This window comes from Vulpes lagopus, chromosome 11 (assembly GCF_018345385.1).
Source record: "Vulpes lagopus strain Blue_001 chromosome 11, ASM1834538v1, whole genome shotgun sequence".
In the NCBI taxonomy this organism is placed as follows: Eukaryota; Metazoa; Chordata; class Mammalia; order Carnivora; family Canidae; genus Vulpes; species Vulpes lagopus.
The window spans coordinates 110141806-110163079 of NC_054834.1; the positions used below are offsets into that span (position 1 = coordinate 110141806).

The window sequence follows — 21274 nt, forward strand, 5'->3', positions numbered from 1 at the left end:
CAAGGTGTTTTAGATGTGAAGGTAAGGAAGAGTGCCTGGGAAGGGAGCAGGAACCACCTAAGGGGAAGAAGAGAAAAAAAGCAGGAGGAAGGCAAACATGGCGTATGAGGGGAATGGTTCCATTTATAGGAAAACAGGCTGATGTGAATTCTGGGAAGAATAGCTCTGCCTCTACAAAGTGTCCCATGACTTGCATTTTCCCACATGTAACTTGGCCTCTCTCTTTTCTGTACCCTGATTTCACCTTCCTCCACCTCACAAAGTTCCTGCAACAATCCATCAGACTCACTCGTCTGTTTGCATGTGAACGCTCCCAGGCTACACATTTATTGAGGGTAAACAACATTCAGTTTATCTCTGCATGATTAGTGCAGAAATGCCTGATGCATGGAAAACGTCCCCTAAATGCTTGTTGAGTAAATAAGTGAATGATCAGAAGAATGTAGAAGAACCTTCAGTGACATTGATCTGACAACAGACTGGAACAGGAGCCGGAACCAGAGGAGACTAAAGGCTACCAGGTGAACATGTTAAACTGTAGTTAGGGGAGATAGTTGTTCTAGGAATGAAGAAAGAGGTGTAAATCCATGAGACACCAGGTATAAAATATGCAAGGTTTGATGAACTACAGGTGGGACTAAAAATGACCTGCAAGGTTCAGGAATGAGTAGAGGAAGTAACATCTATCAGATATGGTTGTAAGTTGAGTAATGTGCCCTAAAAAGATATGTTGACCTTATCTGGAAAGAAGTCCTTTGAAGACGTAATGACTCGAGCTGAGGTCATACTAGAGTACAGTGGGCTCTTCATGCAACGTGACTGGTGTCCTGATAAGAAGAGAAAAGAACACACGAAGACACATGTGTGTGTTGAAGGCAGAGATCGAATCGCACCTGCAAACCCAGGACAGTCAGGAACTGCTGGCACCCACCAGGAGCAACGAAGAGGCTCCACAGGTCTCCGGGAACCCGCCCTGCCCATACGGCTGGTATCCTGATTGGGAACTCCTAGCCTTCAGAATGGAGACAAGACACTTCTATTGTTTTAAGCCACCCAGATTGTCACACTTAGTCATCAGTCAGCAGCCTAGGAAACTAATGCAGGTATCTACAGGATAGGAGACTGGTGTAGACACTGATAAGATAAAAGTTTTGGAAAGACCAATAAACTTGATTGGAAAAATTCTAAACCCTATTTAAGTCATATTGGGATGAACATTACGGAGGGATAATCCAGTATAATACTAACGGCTACTCGTTATTGTGTTATGAGAGCTACGCTCAGTGTCTTATGCAAATTGTATCCTCAATCCTTACAACCTCTCCGAGAGGAGCTTGGGGTCAGTTATCACCAAGTTAGTGAGGGGCAGAGCCAGTATTTGAACAACCACACAGTCTTCGTTATTACCTTCTAAGTTAGCCAGTTGGATACTGCTACTTAGAGCGAGAACAAAGGGGAGACAAGTTTGTGTACATAAAATTTAAAATTCACACTCTGAGTGTAGATTTTTGAATAAGTGACAGTAATAAACTGACAGCCCCTAGGAAGAATGAAGGGCAAGAGGAGTCTGGATTAACCTGACAGGGGAAACAAAGAGTAAAGCATTGTTTATCTTAAAGATAAGAAAAGAGCGATTATGATGGGTTTTTTAAGAATTGGTTATCCAGGAGAAGCAAGTGAAACCCACTAAGAATGTGAACTCTGTTCTTCTTTCTATCAGTTCCCAATTCTAAACAGTCAAAATTTCATTTCCTGACGTTATGCCTGTGTAGCCACCAAATGTTACCACCCTAATATCCTGCGAAATTTCCCCTAGCTTTGCTGAAGCTTCACAGGATATTGATGGGAAAAAACTCTCCGTGACACAAATAAGCCTTCGGGCATCTTGATGACTATGAATAGCAAATGACTGCATACCAACTATTATTTAGTCCTTTTTAGATCGGTTTATAGGACACAGGAAATGAAATTTTCCTCTAGAAAATTCAGCCCACGCTGTATAAATATGACTCCCCCTAATAACAAACAATATACTTTACCTACCTTATTTAAACTAAAGAGGTGATGCTGAAAAAGTCACTGGGGAAAATTCAATAAAATTCACCACTGAAAAATATAATTTAAAGCAAACCAATAACCAGTTGCTTTTTAAATTGCACCTTATTCAGGTTTTCATTTCCTTTCATTTTTTCCCAAAGTCTAAACTAGTCTTTACCAAAGTCCTTAACTGTTTTTTCTTTATTTCTTGGTTTCTTTTTTTATTTATTGAATCTTGTGATAAGAGCTTTGAAAATAGAAAACTCCCTCCAAGGACCAAGGTACAATTTCAATTTTCTCCTGTTTAGTAATTTGTCCAGCAATAATAATGAGAAATAAAAGCAAATAATGGAATAAAACTGATAGCCATGGGGCCCCTGGGTGGCTGAGTCAGTAAAGCATCTGCCTTGGGCCCAGGTCATGACCCCAGGGTCCTGATCAAGCCCCACACCGGGCTCCCAACTCAGCGGGGAGCCTGCTTCTCCCTCTCCCTCTGCTGCTTCCCCTCCTTCTACTCTCCCTCTGTCAAAAAAATGTATAAAACCTTTTACAAAAAAGTGATAGCTAATTTTGTTTTAAAAGAGGGCATGTGATCTAATAAAAAAATTAAAACCTGATCATTTGCATACTGGTTTAATGGGAGATAACTGGGTAAAACTGGATATTCTTATGATGTTAATGGAGTAGCAGTGATTAAGGGTTACTTGATGGAAATTTATTAGTTAAGTATCAAGTATAAAGGCTGATGGGATTTCTTGTGAGCTCAGCTAAACTTTTCATGGCTGGACCACATTACCAAGCATCATCACATACATTTACCAATTCTCTGGGACTTAGGAATTCTAGGAATAGATAAAATCATTCTCTTGGGATCCCTGGGTGGCTCAGCAGTTTGGCGCCTGCCTTCAGCCCGGGGCCTGATCCTGGGTCCCAGGATCAAGTCCCACATCAGGCCCCCTGCATGGAGCGTGCTTCTCCCTCTGTCTGTGTCTCTGCCTCTCTCTCTCTCTCTCTCTCTCTCTCTCTCTGCCTCTCATGAATAAATAAATAGAATCTTTAAAAAATAATAAAAATAAAATCATTCTCTATATCCATACCAAGTTGCAAGTACAGCAGAATTCAAATATGCAACATTATTCTTCCACACTCATAAAATCATGGGCCTTCAGGAGTTTACCAAGAATTTACAGGAATATAAAATACACGGTGATAACCCTCGTCCAGCCACGAGTTAATGCTACTTCATGCCGGGCCATGTATGAAGAATTACAAACTCCATTATTTAGTGTGCTGAGGATGTCAGAAACTTAAAGGGGGTATCTATTTTTATAGAGGAACTAGATTACATTTAAAATCACTTGGGAGGGATCCCTGGGTGGCACAGCGGTTTAGCGCCTGCCTTTGGCCCAGGGCGTGATCCTGGAGACCCGGGATCGAATCCCACATCAGGCTCCCGGTGCATGGAGGCTGCTTCTCCCTCTGCCTGTGTCTCTGCCTCTCTCTCTCTCTCTCTGTGTGACTATCATAAATAAATAAAAAAATTAAAAAAAAAGAAAAATCACTTGGGATTCATTAATCTTAATCATGCACTTTGTCCATCTTCATAGTTTAAAATTATTATTTAAACTTAAGTTTAAATAACTTAAAATCTAATAAAGAAAAAAGCCAGTGTAACCATAAGGTAGCATAGTCTCTCTATTATCTATTAGTATATGTAGATTTTGAATAATGGTCCTATTTCATGTGATGGAAAGAGATGATGGCAAATTTCTCTCAGTTATCATTGCTAACACTAAATTAATATTTCTTATTTTTAAGAATACTAATTCTTAAGTGTTTTACTGTCAAAAGGAAGTACTTCCCTAATATTTTTTTAAAATTCTAACACTGGGGATCCCTGGGTGGCTCAGTGGTTTAGCGCCTGCCTTCAGCCCAGGGCATGATCCTGGAGACTCAGGATCAAGTCCCACATCAGGCCCCCTGTATGGAGCCTGCTTCTCCCTCTGTCTGTGTCTCTGCCTCTCTCTCTCTCTCTATCATGAATAAATAAAATCTTTTGAAAAAATTAAAAAAATAAAAAATAAAATTCTAAAATTTGGGGTGCCTGGGTGGCTCAGCAGTTGAGCGTCTCAGGATCGAGTCCCACATCTGACTCCCTGCAAGGAGCCTGCTTTCTCCCTCTGCCTGTGTCTCTGCGTCTCTCTCTGTGTGTCTCTCATGAATAAATGAATTTTTTTTTAATTCTAAAACTTTATTTCTTTTCATGTTGCTAAGCAAGAACTGATTTCAAGAGAAATGATTTGGCACTTAAAGCATATTCTTAAAAGGAAAGAGGAAATTGGCTCTTTGCCGATTATATCAGAAGGTCAAAAGGTCCTTAAACTGAGGGGGAATGACATGTTTTTAGTAAAGTGTGCACAAACAAAATAATGTAATTAAATCTAATTTCCCCTGTTCAATGACCATATTTAACAAAATGACATATATAAAACCCAGTGTGCAGTGCAGGGCCCTTGGAAGGTCCTGGCCAAGCAAGGAATGATTTAGGATCTCCAAAGAAATAGCCACAGAAATACTCCAGGGAACACTACAGTCAGCGGAGGCCTGTGGCCCTCACCCACCCAGCAGACCCTGAGCCCCTACCCTGGGCCGGGCCTCCCCCCACTAGGGCAGCCGGCCTTCGCGCCCCAAGCAGCGGCCCTCAGACCGTCAAGGGGTCAAGGGGTCACGGTCCCCGCAGCAGCAGCAGCACAGGCCCCACTGCTGCCGGCTCTTCCCCGCAGGGGCCAGGCTGGTGGACGTGCTGTCACGGAGCCGAGTGGGATTTATCCAGGGGCAGTACATCCCTCACTAAGGTCCGAAGGTGGGAAGGGGGACGAGAGGGCAGAAGGGGCAGAGCGGGGCCAAGGGGCAGGGCACCTGGCACTTTGGCTTCACCTTCAGGGTTGGGGCACCTGCCACCGAGGTCCGAACGAGGAACTGGGAACGAGAGGGCAACCTTTCAGCCTTAGCTCCTGAGCCTCAGATCTAGGGGGACGCCAGGGTGGCCGCCGGGAGCCCCGCACCTGAGCAGTCGCGGGCACCTGAGCGTTGTGTTCTGCCAGCCCCACCGCAGTAACCCCAGCAGGGAGAACCCGCGGTCCGTGGCACTCGGCAAATGAGAACTTATTTGATCCTCAAATGTTCTCATCTAAAAACGGGTAAATACTTCCCCCCACAAGGCTGTTTTGAGAATCAAAGGGAGCTGAGAGTGCCGACACCCTGCGTCATCTCAGCACCCCCATCACTCCTCAGCACAGCCGTTCCCAGTCCTCTTGCCGCCCAACCCACGAACACGTGTCCCCTACACACGTGCATCACGCTCACTTCTCTCCCTGCTACGCAGGCCCATCAGCATCGGGGGGACACCAATCCTGCCTCCGTAAATGGGCAGGAACCCACTGGGGTGCGGTGTGGCGGCAGAGGAGGAGTCCCGATGCCCCCACAAACCACCCTGAGCTCAGGAATGCAACAGCTCACAGCACGGGTGTGCTCAGGCCTCGGGGAGCAGCCGGAGCCCAGGAGGAGGCGACGGGGATGGCTGTAGGGCGCGAGCAAGTGTTCTGAGTTAGCCTGCGACTTCGACTTCGGGCAAAGCCACGGTAGGAGGCGTGAGGCCTGGGAGGCCCGGGAGGCCCGTGGAGGCCCGTGGAGGCCACCGTGCCTGAGCCACCCAGCCACGGCGATGCTGGCGTTGGCAGAAGCACAGCCCGAAAGGCCTGGAGGCCAGTCATGCGGTCACCTTGACAGGAGGCTTCTCAAGCGGTCACAGAGTATTTTGTGATTTCACCATGGCCCAGACCCCCTGGCAGGGAAAGTCTTGAAAAGTAGGGAAGTAGCCCTGAGCCTGCAGGGCTGGGAGGCGAACCCGGTTCCCTCTCAGAGCCATTTCAGCTTCGGGCTATTTTATAACCACATTTTATGATCTTTCATGCTTTCATGCATGATCTATGCTTCCTTCATTCAAAGATCTCACCCCAAATCAGTTCCATAAAAATTGTATGGTTTTGGGCACTTTAAATGCTATGTATCCCTCAAATTGAAGAGTTTTTCTTTTTTACTTTTGATTTTATTTTATTTTATTTTAGATTTCAGCCTTCTGTTTTAAGTTCATGCTTCTCAAATCTGGCTTTGCAACAGAATCACTCAAAGAAGTGGTCTGTAAAAATCACCTCTTGTGGTTCTGATTTTGTTTTACAACTAGAAATCTGTATTTTTAAATGGCTTCTCCAGTGTTTTGATACCAGATTCAGTTATTTACTTTAGTTATCACAGTAAGCACGTCCAGTGATACACGACTTCTGCTAAATGGAAGAAACAAGAGAACTGCTGTTTCTCAGAAAGCTCATGCCGGCCTGGGGCCCTTCCTTTCTTAGGTCCAGTTGTTAGAAAGAATGTGTCTTCCGCTCCTTCCTTGAAACACCGAGATAAGCTAACGGGCACTCCCCCCAGTAGGAATATTTACCACTAAAAATGATCACAAACCTGAAATCTCAAGAATCATCTTTAAGGTGTAAAAACTCCTAAATTAAAATCACTTTAATCCATAAGGCTCTGGTATTTCAGAAATCTATCTCCCTGGAAAAAATAAAAAAATAAAAAAATAAAAAAAAAAGAAATCTATCTCCCTGGAAAAGTATCCAATTTTGATCAGTACAGTGATTTTCTGGGGTGAATATCAGAAGTTACAAAGCTCTCCCAGAATCTGATCGGGCCTTTATGGTCCATGAGCGAGTAGTGTCACTGGGTACAACTCACAGACCAAAAAAAGAAATCTCCAGAAAAGCATTTCACAGGGAGAATTTAACAAAAAAAAAAAAAAAAAAAAAAAAAACCACCACCTTATAGAAAACAGATGGCTAGCGTTACTAAAGCTGGAAGGCCGCTGGCTGTGGCTTGTTTTCTGTGCTTTTAGAAGTTGGCAGGAAAAAACCCTTACACTTTACCAAAAGGGGCCCAGCCCATAAATAATTCACTAGAGAAATTTCTTAAAATCCATATTTTAAGTATGAAATATGTCAAATAATTGAAGAATGACCTTTTCCTTTTATCTTGAGAGATGATTTTGAGACATTCCTTAAATATGCAAGAATAAGGAGACAATGAAGTGGACCAAATAAGTTTCTATGACAGATATCATTTGTTTTCATTTCTTAAAATCCTGTTCTCTGTTTTACCTGCATGAACTACTAGGTGATGTTTACTTTCATAAATCACCTATTTAATCTAAAAGTGGACAAAGTGTAAGATGTGGCCTAGGAAATCGTTCTCAAGTCAGGAGTCAAAGAGTGACTCAACCGGGTCATGTGCATCCACTCGAGCTTCACTTAGGCTAAGGTTTGGAGGGCTGGTTGGCTGGTAGTTGGCCCCCCGAGAAATGAGCACGGTGCGCAGCCACGTAGCCGAGGACAGTGTGCGGGAGCTTGTAGTGACACCGAGTTGGCCTCGTGGGCCTGAGCACTGCAGCTGTTTCAACTTGTGCCTTCAAACGGCTCGGTCACAGCAGCTGTGAATTTTCTGCCCACAACCGACCCCGCAGCAAAGAGAGACTCCTTTACAGACGTGAGCGGCTAACTGAAGTAAGCTGTCCTAGAGATCGTCGGCCACAGAATCAAAGCACGTTTCCTCCTTCGAATCCTTCAGTTCCATTTGACGAAAAAGCACTTTGTCTTCTCTGTGCCGGACGCTTCCCTGGACGCCGGTGATGGAGTCACGGACAACGTGTCCCTCGATGCTGTCATTTCTGAGAGGAACTGCGTCACCTGACTTGCGTGAGAATTTCCCTCCCCCCAGTAGTTCACAGGAGGATGGCAATATTTTGTGGCTAGAATCTCTGTGTGCTTTCGGACGATTTACCCCCGAATCCTAATAATCACGGAGAAATTGTGAAAGGAGAATCTATTAAAATAAGTATTTGACTTTTCCCTTATAGAAATAAGTTAAGAGAGATTAAGTTTTGATTTAGAGTTTCTTTAAAGCTTCATTTTCCTCATTTATTTAACAACTATTTTTTAAAAAATAAATAAATAAATAAATAAATAAATAAATACAATTATTTATTGGGCACCTCATCTTTGCTCAATTTCAAAAGGAAGCTGCGTCTATAAAAGGCTGACCAGATTCATCCCTGTTTTTCTCTCCTGCCTTCTAGACCACACTCTCCACTCCATATTGGTTGCAAGGCAATCGGTCTTGCTCATACCTACATCTCTGATACCTCGCAGAGGATCTGAGACGTAGTGGGTGTTCACTGTAGCCGCATGAACTAAATAAAAGGGAAGGAAAGAATAAATCAGAGTATTGCTACCATAAATAGCCACTTTGGCTCTGGGAAGATTTCACACGTCACCTCTTCTGCAGGGATGAGTGTCCATTTCATTTTCCAGATGAAGAAATATTCAGAGGATAAACCAGTCTACCATCCTACCTTTTGCACAAGAAATCATGAACTATGCATATACTTTTTAAATCCCAAGTCATATCAAAAAGTCCAATTTATTTCTCATTCATTCATCTACTCAATACATATGTATTGAATACCTACTACCTATTAGGCACCAGACCAGTGTTAGGAATGTAAGTGTGAACAGAACAGAAAAAGTCTTTTCCTTAAGGAGTTTACACACTAGTGGAGAGAAACAGAAAATAAGCAAATCAACACATAATCATTTAATATGTCCAAGAGTGACAGATGTTACAAAGAAAACTGAAGAGGTCAAGACAGAAAGTGCTAGCAAAGACATGAGTTGAGTGAGGAGGGGAAACTAGGGTTAATTTCTAATAACCCTGGCCCAGGGGTAAGCTCACAGAGATTTTAACATTTTTAAATTACCATTTTTATTAGGAGGAATGTCATCTTTAAGTATCATCATCATGAATAGTGATTTCAAGCTCTTTCTTGGGTTACAGGAAATGATTTTGACCGTTAAGTGCATTGTAAAGTTCATATAATGGATACTTGGCCAATGTAACTTAATGGCAAATATAACACAAAGCATCAAAAATATCCCTTTTTGCCCTTAAAACTGTTCATGCCATTTCAAAAATTTCATGAAAATATGGCAATATTTCAGTGAGGAAATTTAACTTTTGCTAAAAGAGCTCTTAGCTAAAAAAGAAAACAAAGTTTAATGAATTAGATGGTCTTAAGACACCAAGATAGACAGTCTTCGGTCACTTTCTTGAACAAAAGATTTGAGTCAAAGGGTGGCTCTGAGCTGCTATTGGACCCCCAGGGCAGCTACAAAAATTCTGCTGAATTCATAGAGAAAGGTCTGCGTCGACCAGCGGGTCTCTGTTGCGCAGAAACAGTAAGCAGCCAGGTTTGGAGCTCACGGAGACACCCAGCCTGTCTGGAGGGGAAGGACAACATATGATGATTCTCCGCGCAATTTTGGCTTCAGGAAATCACAATGACGGTAATCTCTTTGGCCCAAAAAGGTGAAAATTTAATGACTCTAATGAAATGTGAATTTAAGAACTACACTGCTGGGCTGGCTCAGTCAGAAAAGCACGTGACCCTCGATCCAAGGGTCATGAGTTCAAGCCCCCTGTTGGGTGTAGAAATTACTTTAATAAATGAATCAATAAAAATTTAAAAGAATAACTGAATTGTTGACAGGAATAAATACTCAACTATGATTCAATTAGCTTTATAGTTCTTCCGAGAGGATTTCATCATATACATATAGAACTTCAGCTAAATTCATTTTTTGCACTTAGTAAAAAAAAGTATAGGAGAGATTCTATGTGTCCACAATTACATATTTCTCATACTGATATTTGAATATTTTGAAAAATAACTCTATGTAATATAATTGATAAAATAAAAAATGAATACTGAGTTTTGATTAATTCAGAGGGTAACAGATTTGAAGTATCTATTAATTCATCCATTCAGGTTTATATTTTGATTATCTTGTATTAAAATATCTGTTATTTGAAATATTAAGACACTGAGATGTACAGGCATATGATTAAACACACTCCTGGCAAGGTTCTCTGACCTCAAGAGGCCAGAATAGCCACGTTTTACATCTATTTTTATGATATGTAATCATAGCCTACTTCTTAGAGACATAAGTAGAAGTTTCCTACCACATCAACATTCCAGAGTAACAGTATCATTTTGGTACAGACAACTTCAGAAAATCAGAGGAAAAAAGAGAACTCGTTTTAGGAAGGTTACAAACCTGATGGTACATTAAAACAGTTTTTTAAAGAACGCCTTCCATTAATGAGATAAGATTAATTTTGTGTGCCTCAGGGAGTTGTTCAAGTGTTTTAGCCTTGACTTCAAATATTACGCAGAAGTTATCTTAACTTTCTAAAAATTTGACTTAAGTTATCTTAACTTTCTAAAAATTTCTAAAATGTTTATTCACACCAAATACCATAAATCAATTTTAGAAAAGCATACCAGAATTGAGAAACAGTGAAATTCAAGTAACCAAATCATAATGACAGGAATAAAAGGTGTATGATTTTTAGCTATCCATCTCATTTATTGTCAAAATTCAAGAAAACTGATTAATTGAGCCCTCAAAGCCTGTGAATGCCTGGCGAGGAGCTTTGGCAAAAACACCCGGGGAGACACCTAAGCCATCACTCAGAGATGAGGGGTTGAAGATGGGGTGTGCTTGGGGGACATTCTTGTATCTGGCTGGCCTGACCGTGAGCATTCTACCTAGAAATAGAGGGGAGGGTCGCCAGGAAGCGAGCTGCTCCCAATCATCACAACCCTGAACACCAGCTAACGGTGTCATGTTTAACCCGGTGGATGGTAGGTAATGTGATAGCACTGAAGTCTTTTCCCTTCATTGAGCAGCAAAATGAGAGAAGGAAGATTGAATCTTCTGAGATTGTAGAGTAAGCTGGGAGAATCATAGAGGAGAGAAAGATTCCATGCAGCAAACCAGATAGGTGCTCATTATTCTGGTCCTAGGATGAATCAAGGAGGGTTCAGCCTAAGGACAGAAGGGAAAAAAAAGAGAAAGAAGTTAGCGAGGCACGTGAAGCCGGATGTTGGTGACAGTCAGGAGTCAGAAGTTCTGTTTCTTGTGAGACGAAGGTTGGTTTTTTTGTTTTTTGTGGGTTTTTTTTTTCTTTTTCTTTTTCTTTTTTTTTTTTTTTTTTTTTGAGTGGAAAGACAATGTCTTTTGGTTTTCTTTCAGGCATCGATTTCTGAACTCAAGGAACTGGAAAAATATACAGGAAATCACTGCCCTGCCCCTATGGACCTTACAAACTAGTGAGGACATAGCCCTACGCAACTGGCTCGCCATTCCCGCAAGCTCTTCTTTTGCTAATAAAAAAGAAACAAATATCAGAAAAGATACGCTTATCAGTGTTCTTTGGTATCAAGACTCCTAGATCTAACATCTTCTCCACTCGGATCTGCGAGCTCCTAATACCTCTGGCCCTCCATTCTGTTCCAGTGTTGGTCACTTGGCAACTTACCCTCTCACCAGCCAGGAAGCCTTTACAGACTTGACAGTAAGCATAACCTGAGCCTGAAAATCATTCTATTGAGATAGTTGACAATATAAACATGACCATCTCTTGGCAGTTTGGGGGACTGTATTGGACTATAATTTCCAACAGTTTTGCAAAGCAAATCCAAATTTGATGAACTATAGCGTAAAAAAAACATAACTACCTAAAGAGTTTGGAATTTAGGAGTTACCAAACACCAAGAAATAAAGAGCAAAGACCAGGAAAATGAAGCAAATTGTATCATACATAGCGATGCAAAAAATTCCATTTACATTCTCTTAAGCCTGGCTACACAGAGGGAGATGGGGTGGATAGTCAGTTTTTAAGACTTACAAAATGAAATCCTGCTAGTTCCAATTACTCCATCATTAGTGAAAACACTAGCTCCCACACGCCTTATTAATAACCACATGAAATCAGTACAATCTGAGAAGCTCTAAGAGGCATTTCAAAGCTTTGGAAAGTTATCTTGCCCTTAAGAACAGTGTCCATATCTCCAGTTCCACAACCCAGGGCTAGCTGGATGGCAAATCTTCAATTTATGTCATAATTTTCCTTTTTTTTTTTTTCTGTTTTCCGTGTCAGCTTACATTTACAGCTGAAGTCAAACAATAAAGTACTAACTTAATTTAAAAACACATAACTTCTCATTTAAACCAATCAAACAGCAAAAACTGACCACAGATGGTCATGGATTTCTAGATTATCTCAACCCCTTTAGCAACTTTCTTCTCCCCTAACCTGGATAATAACATGTAATTTATAGTGAAAATATTTAATGACCAAATATTGCCAAATGCTAATAGTAACACAAACATTTTCAATGCTCCATGAAACTGCAGAGTACCTATCTGGTAAGAGAAACACTACCTGAGCTTGCAAATAAGATACTGCAATGATTTCTAGCAAATCCTATTCACTTGTACCATAAATAGTGGTTAGAAACAGTGAACTGAAAAACTAAGGTATTACTCCACTTGGAAGTTTATTATTAATGATCATCTGCAGGCTCAAGTGTTTCAATTGCTTCGGTTTCAAACAGTTGTAAACCTTACGGCCATACCTACTCTCTTAGGACATCTCCAGATTGATGACCATGAACTGGTGACTCAGAAGTTGGATACTGGTCTTTATTTTTTTTTTAATTTTAAAAGAGTTATTAAGATAGAAGACAATCCAATTTTAAAGGACTTTCTTTACATTGATAGTAGTGGTAGCAGAAGGAAGTTAATTGAATACTTTATGTGCTAAGTACTGTCCAAAAGTTTTATTTTCTTGATCTCATGTAACCTTCAACACAGTATCATTCCCACAAGGTGGCAATAACAGCTCACAGTGATTAAACAGCTTGCTTGCCCCGAGGCCAGGATTCCCACCTCAGAAGTGATAGGCCCAGATCTGAAACCAGCAGTACTATCGCAGGTGGGAGCTTTTCCATCAAGAATGAAGATCAGCGGAGAAGCAGATTTTGTTGATCGCATATTCTTCATCGAGCACATTCATGCCCTGGCTGGGCAGTGCTCAGGCAGGCGTTGGAAGAAAGCGACTGGTAGCGTGGAACCCACTGAGTCAAGTCCTGATTCAATTTCTGGCTTCCCAGCACTGAAAGTCTGGAATCTTAATGGTTAACTCAAGCTGTATTCATCAGTTTTTCTAAGTGTTACTTTATGTGGCAAATGCTCCTAAGAAATTATGTGAAAACTCAACATATTCCACAGACCAGAATTTTCCATTGAGTTTATTAGCTTTGTCTAATTGGAAGATTACTGTTCTGTATGTCTCTCTCTATATATATATATATGAAATATAGTTTCATATGTTTGTATTGTGGTTGTAGAACTTTCTTTTATAGAAATGGTTATACACCCTCGAATTTGGCAGCTACAGATTTTTTTATAAATACATATAGAGACAAATATATTACATCTGTATACACATGGTAAAATTATGTGTTTATATATTTATATATACATGGAGATAGACATTCATAAACGTAACGAAATCTTATGATGCCACCAATTATGCAGTGATACTGGGAGAAGAGGAAGGTGGTCAAATTCCTAAACCTGTTTTATTTTTTATACTTTTAAATTTTATTTTATACTATATTTTTTATACTTAAAATTCTATCTAAATTCACCTTTATTCCAATAATTACAACCTTTTTCTTCTTCCCAGAAGTTCATTTTCCTGACAAATATATTGAATTTGGGTCAGCCAGTAAAACATGGGAAACTGTAAGCTTGCTTCCTTTCCTGCTACTTATAACCTAGATTTTTTTTTCCTTTAACAAATAATAGCTCAGACTTTTTATTTTCTCATAATGTTCATTTTGAAAATTAAAGACAAATGTCAAATAAAATGCTGGATCTATATTCCATATATTTGGCAGACTAGAAATGTATATTCTATAATTAAGAACTTTTTCCTTTCTTCATGTCCCTTCTGAATAAAACTAACTGAACTCTGGCTAATTGGACTCTGAATAAAAGTCTCTGGCCCTGGACTTTGGCTAACTGGACTCTGTAGGGAAAATTACAAATATAGTGCTTTAAGTATAGCAGAAAAAAGTAGTTTATAGATCTTGGGTAAATTATTTATTATTGGCCTTTTATACAAAATAACGTGGTTCAAGATTTACAAAAAAATTTCATAGAAAATAAGAGACACAGAGATGTCCTCTAAAGATTTAGAAGTAGGTTATATATTAATGGTATATACACATCAAGGGAATGTCAAAATCTGAATTCTGTGTTGGATCATATTACTTTATAAAGTCATACTTTAGAAGTGGCAAGAAGGCTTATTATGTTCTGCTCCTTATTGAAGAACAAAGGATTAGAGCAGACATCCAAATTTAGTGGTCAAGGGTTCATTCTGCATTGGAATTTTAAGTAGTAGTATTTTAATGCAGTCACACTTTGCATATTAAGCAAATAGGAATATTTCCCACTTGCATAGAGAAATATGCTTTCTCTCATTTTACATAAAAAATTATATATATATATATATTGCAAACAACCTTTCAGTTTCCCACTGTGTTAGCCATGGATTCAAAAAATACTTTTGTCTCCTCTTCAGCACGGGAAGAACAGCAGCACATGTGCAATGGACCCTCAGCTGGCCCTTCAGTATCCACGAGAAAATGACGTAGGGATCGCAGTGGGTAGCCAGCCTTAGGGTGGACTGGAGCTTGTGCAGTCCAGTCCTCCCCAAGACTTGAACCCCTGTTCGATGCAAGGCGATTGGTACACGAATAATGAGAGCCCAGGGTTTCTCAGATACAATGAACTTTAAAGAGAATCTAGAAATCAATATTTGTATTTGACATCTCTCACTTTTTTAATGTTATGTGATTCAAATAGTTTTAAAAGCACTGTGTGCAACAAACGAAACACACGTGCAGGCCCATTCAGCCTGAGAACTCCAGGAAGGAATCTCTGGTTTAGAGTATACTTTTATGATGTTTTCAGCCTTCACTTAGCTCTACACCTTGATGGTATTCATTAGTGTGTCCTAATTTTCATTTGTTTTATATGACATCCCACGCATGGAAAGCTTGAGAAGAAATGCTATAAAAGCCAAGGGCATCCTACTTCCAAGGTGTCCTTGCTTCTAAAACACTAATAGAAACATAATTCATTAAAATATTAACGGGTATATGTATATACACCTGTTTGTATACACACATAGATTTCCTTGATCTGTCAATTGAGAAGGTGTAAAAAAAAAATGACTCTAAGTAGCAATGAACATATATATCTAGGTCTCAGATTGTGGTTTCTAATACCAATTTAAAAAAAGGGGCTCTTTGGGGAAATGACTGATTCTATGACTGAAACAGGAAATATGCAAGATAAATCTGGAGCATCTTATAATGCTAAAAAGCAAATAGTACTAAAAAAAAGAAAAAAGGAAAAAAAAAGAAAAAAGGAAAAAAAAAAGAAAGAAAGAAAACAATGATGCGGTCTACCAAAGAGAGACCAGAGCCACCTGCAAGAATTCCCAATGGCCAAAGCAGGAAAAACCTGACCAACAAAAAAGAGAAGTAGCACTGAATTATTACCCAAAGTTTAAAATAAATATCTGTAAGCCCACATGATATAAATAAATGGATGGATGGATGGATGGATGGATGGATGGATGGAATGTGCAGAATTCTAAGTAACTCAGGGAGATACTACCCTTCAAGGAGATAGGACGTAACTCCTACTCCTTCCGTGGGGCTGTGCACGGCAACGGTCCTCCACAGAGTGACGGACAGGAAGGAAGAGCAATAGCAGATTCACAGTGGGGACACCTGACCAACATCACCTCGGGAATCAGCAGTAGGAAGTCGCATCAGCAGTTGAGAATGGCACTTTACCTCTGAGGTTGTCCTCCCCCAAATCCACAACCCTAGTCTAATCATTAAAAGAAAGGTTAGAAAAATCCCAATTAAGCGACATTTTATAAAATAACTGACCGGTACTTCAAGGTAAGTCTACAAAACTCTCACACCCAAGAGGGGCCTCAGGAGATGTGACAACTAAAAGTAATAATGGGATCCTGGATGGGATCCTGGAACAGAAAGAAGTCATTAAGTAAAACCCAAGGAAATCTGAGTAAAAGTGGCAATACTGGTTAATTGTTAGTATAAGGTGGTAAGAAGAGGGGAAATTAAGTCTGGAGTGTGCCTTTTTCTATAAATCTAAAACTTCTTTAAAAAAAAAAAAAAAGGCATTTTAAAAATGACCAGAAGTTAAAGCATGCCAAGGTATAACTGTTGAGCATTTCTATAATTATCTAGTATAAAAAGAAAAACTCAAAATAATCAAAGTCAAGAAAATAATTTATACTAACAGAGTATTCATTTTACCATATATACATACTCCAGACAACACCATACAAAGAACAAAACAAAAATTTCCCAGCACGTTAAAACACAAAGAACAGGCCTGAGCCTTCGAAGGTGAAGAGTCCTCTGGTTCCCACTCCAGAGCCCTGCCGGGGTCAAGCCGCCTTCTGTCCTTTACTCTGTCTTCAACAGATTAGTGAACTGTTGTGAAAATCCCTACATTTTTAAGCCGGGAGGCATGTTTGTACATTTTTAAGCCGGGAGGCATGTTTGGCACAGGATTATGAAACAAAGATATGTTTATAGACCAGGAAGACAGACGCAGATACCAACACACTGCAGCAAGATTAATGATAAGGACACAGAAAGGTGGGGCCCCGGGTGGCTCAGCAGTGGAGCGTCTGCCTTCGGCTCGGGGTGTGATCCTGGAGTCCCGGGATCGAGTCCCACATGGGGCTCCCCACATGGCCCTGCTTCTCCCTCTGCCTGGGTCTCTGCCGCTCTCTGTGCCTCTCATGAATAAATAAAATCTTAAAAAAAAAAAGAAGGGGATACAGAAGTGTATGGATATGTGTGTATATAGACAATGGAAGAGAGAGAATGGGGAAGTTTATCTTTGTTCAAAATGTACGATGCCACATTGTCAGAGTTTTAAATCTCCATACTCCTCTCCATTTAGGCTATTAGCTTTACCCTTTCTGATTTTTGTATTAAGTTGTAATTATTCACTGTAAAAGTTTAATATATACCAGGAAAAACAGTGTCTGGTATCAGAAGACCCAGCTCTACCAATTACTAGCAGGGACACCTTGAATAAGTTATTTCTTTTCCGATGGCTCAGTTTTTCCAAATTAGGTATTAGGTTTAGTAATTCTCACCTCAAATAAAATGAGATAATTTACATTAAAAGTAAATGTAAATATTTCTTGTTGGTTAATCTAATTCAAATATTCTATTCTAAAATGTACTAGAATATCTTATCTTACCCATTTGAGATTTAAATCGATTTTAAATGATAAATATTACTTTATTGAAAGGAACTATAAAATAACCAGAAGTATTCCTTTTAATAGAGATGTGCTGAAAACAAGCTATTCTGGGAATTAAAGCAGGATTGACAGGCAGAGAGATGGGAGATGAGTAACATGAGCCAAGGATTCCAGATGGTTCAGTGTGGATGAAATAAGCTGGAAACACAGTGCGCAGCAGGCAAGTGAAGACACTGCTTAGCTAACATGCTTCAGGTCACTAGTAATAACAAAAACCTTTTATTAAGTGCTTACTTTATACAAGCATCTTTCAGATGTTATCTGATAAATGCTTAAATTTTTATTTGAGGTAGGAATTATTTTCCTATGTCCCCATAGGACAGATAAAGGGACTGCGGCTCACAGGGCGAAGGATTTCCCCAAAGTAGCGACGAGTCCATTTTCAAAGCCTTATTTAGGCGACTGCAGAAGATGCGTCCTTCACCTAAGCTGAGCCCACAGCTGTGTCCTGAGGATACAGCGCAGTGCCCTTCCCACCAGGATGATTTATTTGTGGCTCTGGTGAGAGATCTCCTCTCACCTAATAAATAAAATAAGTTTATACGGTCACATGGGTCACACGGTTAAAGCAACACTGAAAGTTAACTAATTCTCATCTCTCAACTTTCCCCTGAATTCTTGAAATTCGCCAAGTGCTGCAGGGAAAGCCTGAAATGCACGGACTTTCCTCTGGATTCTTTAGGTGTATTCTGGCCCATAAATAAAGTTAACTGGCCAGTTAATTGGGTCAAACAGAGTATAGGATTTACTAGCGAAGCTGTTTTAAAATCTTTAAAAGTCTATTTGTCAAATAATATTTGTTACTCAATTTCATAATGAAGTTTTTACATCAAGGATCAAAGACCAATGGTTAAGCTTCATGATACTAAGGAAAGAAATGGAGACGTTTTATGGATAATCATTGTACAGATAGTATCAAACTCTTTTCGGGAATCTCTTACATCTTATGCTAAGTGGTAATATGAATTTCATGTTATTAACAGCTAGATTTTCCCCTAATCTATGTAAATATTGAAAACATTGCAAAAAAGAAAAAGAAAACATTGCATAGACTTGGCAAACTACAGTTGGAATAATACAGACCATTCTAAAAGGTTTAAATTAAAACTATATTTTGATCGTTGAAAATAATTTTAAACCAGAAATCTCCTTAAAATAGTAAAATTCTTTCTACTATTTTCCAACTAAATATTTCTAAATATTTCTAATTCTCTCCAATTCCTGTTTATTTTTAAGATACATGCTTAAAATTTATATGTAGACTGTAGATTAGGATCTTCCATTTGGCAGTCAACGAGTTCACTATAATTGTAATTTTTCTATATTTGTGTATATAATGTACTATTATTTATGTGCATTTTCTGCTAAAATCTATTTTAAGTTGACTTTTCATTTTTTAACCTTTAATTTTTTACACTTCATTCTAAACAAACCTCAGATTTGATAAGCTATATAGTTTTTCCAAATATATATGTCAACATCAAACTTGCAAAAGATTAAATGTTATGTGTTACCTAAAAGTTATCTCATGTACTATTGAGATTAATGTCATATGCTTTGGGAAGCATTCCTATAGAACACAGAGTTTTAGAGTGTAACTCACTTCTAAAGTTAGCTTATAATCATAAATAGTTTATAAATTAAGGAAAATAAATAATCCTGTCATAAAAAAGAAACCTTCAAACCAGATGGACGAGATCCTATTTTTGAATGCCGCCTCAGCACTACATACTTGCTTGACTTATAATAATGGATGGGACTTGGGCTTAATAACTGAATGCACGTATTAGGAACTCAATAAATTATACCCTCAGCATAATAAAAATTACTGTTATATTCACAAATATCCACTAAGGAATAATAACTTAAATCATTATTATCCATTCCATTTCCTCAACTTTCAGAGTGCTCATCCTCAGATTTTATACTCCCGTAACGTCAACTAGAAATTTCTCTCCATACTTCACCTTGATCATTTCCCTCTTTCTGCTTTCAAGATCACAGACACCTGCAGATTTCGTTCCACTGTTGCTACCTTGCGGTCTATTTTAAAAGCAGCTACTTAAATTACCTCCGTAAGCGGCACCTCAAGCACATCACCTTCCTCGAACCTCAGCAGTTGCCCTGGGTGAGCTCTGCCCCTACAAATTCGTCCACACCCTCAGAACTGTGCCCTTTTCTTCACTCTAACAGTTGTTCACACCTTACAAACTTCATCTACTATTCCCTTATCTGTCTGTGAATTTGCCATTCATTCTCTTAAATGTTATTTTGTATGATAATTAAAAACCTAGATTCTTAAATAAATCTCTTCCACTTCAGTCACAACTACCCACATCTCTCCCCCAATCTGTGCCCCGTAACATTCCCTCGGTTCTTAGCTTCTGGCGTCAGGCCACACGGAGTATAGCCAGGGTAAGGACTTCCTGAACTACCAAGCTTCCTATACTTGCATGTGTCATCTGCACACCTGCTTAGAAGGCTGTTGTGGATTGTTGCAGCTTGTACACTTCACAAAGTCTCCAACTGAGGGAGCCGGTGGGAGCTACCATTCATGCCAACTTCCCCTCATCTTGCTCTGAGTCCACCTGAAGGCCGCATCCACTGGAAGAAGAAAAGCCTTTTTGTTTGCACAAGGGTGCTACTATCCACTTCCCCTGGGCCACCCAGAGGTGACACCTTCTCTAATTTATACGAAAGCTAGGTACAGGCTAGACTGAACCCCGCAGGTTAATACTGCACATTGTAAAATGTTTCCCCATCTTAATCTCTTCCTAATGTAGTTTCTCCCACATTCTGTATTAGAACGAGCCTTCTTTGATGGCATTAATGCAGTCTTCATTCAACAACTAGGTCCTGAACATCCACTATATCCCTTACACTTTACAAACTAAAACAAAAACAAAGAATCTTGCTATCAAATGACTTAAACTGACTGGACAACCAAAGCACACAAGCCCAACATTCAAACCAACACACACTTTGATTTCAAGTGAACATTAGTGTTCCAGGCATTGAAAGAGAGATGCATGAGTATTAGATTAACTAGGAAAAACCTCGCAGAGGAAGTAGGTCTTAAACCAGCTTTTGAAAAAAAGAGTAAGACGTGGTCAGGCTATAGAGAAGAATGAAGATACCACAGCATCATGGAAAACATCCTACTAGTGGAATGTCTCAGGTACTGTGTGTTCAGTCTTTAAAACATGTAGCTGGACAATGTAATTATTAAAGAATTTGACATGATAATGAAGATTAATATATTAGAGATCACCAGGGTAGAATTTTAGGTCCAATCTGTTTCCCAGATCTTTAGGGGAGGAAAAAAAAAAATCCCTAGTGTTTGTATTTATCATCTGGAAACCAGATGGTTATGGAAAGGGGTGTGGGCCCTCAAAGACATTCTTCCCCTGTAAGAAGCATGTTGCTGTGATGTAAGACTCTTGAGCCTCTAAAAACAGTAAACTCAAAAGCACTTGAGGGCTTTCTGAACAATTCAAAAAATCAAAAGATAGATAAAAGAAATACAGAAAAAAAATACACAGTGTGACACACATTCAAAAAAGGAATCTCAGTTTCAGTAAGCAAGTACCTAGTTGGGAATTTGCTTGCTTTTACTTAGTTGGAAGAGCAAAAGCTTTATTTTTGAGCAAGAGTTAACTTCAAGGAGAGGAAGGAAAAACAAATACTCAGTGCTTGCTTATTGCAAATGTTGTATTTAAATTTATCTTTAGCTCCATGAGGTCTCAGTAGGCTGCAACGTCCTCAGAACTACACAGTGCTGAAAGATTGGACCAAACAAAAATATTTAACCAAACGT

At 39.5% G+C, this 21274-nt stretch overlaps 1 protein-coding gene and 1 long non-coding RNA gene across 2 annotated transcripts in view; both read right to left on the minus strand.

The window, feature by feature from the left end:
• The window catches only part of COL5A2 (collagen type V alpha 2 chain), a 138493-nt gene that overhangs the window by 83133 nt on the left and 34086 nt on the right, over positions 1 to 21274 (minus strand). The window lies entirely within an intron of this gene.
• The window catches only part of LOC121501545, a 37933-nt gene continuing 25389 nt past the window's right edge, over positions 8731 to 21274 (minus strand). The window contains exon 3 of the long non-coding RNA XR_005990626.1: positions 8731 to 11042. This is a non-coding gene — a long non-coding RNA (uncharacterized LOC121501545). The remainder of the gene's footprint in view (positions 11043 to 21274) is intronic.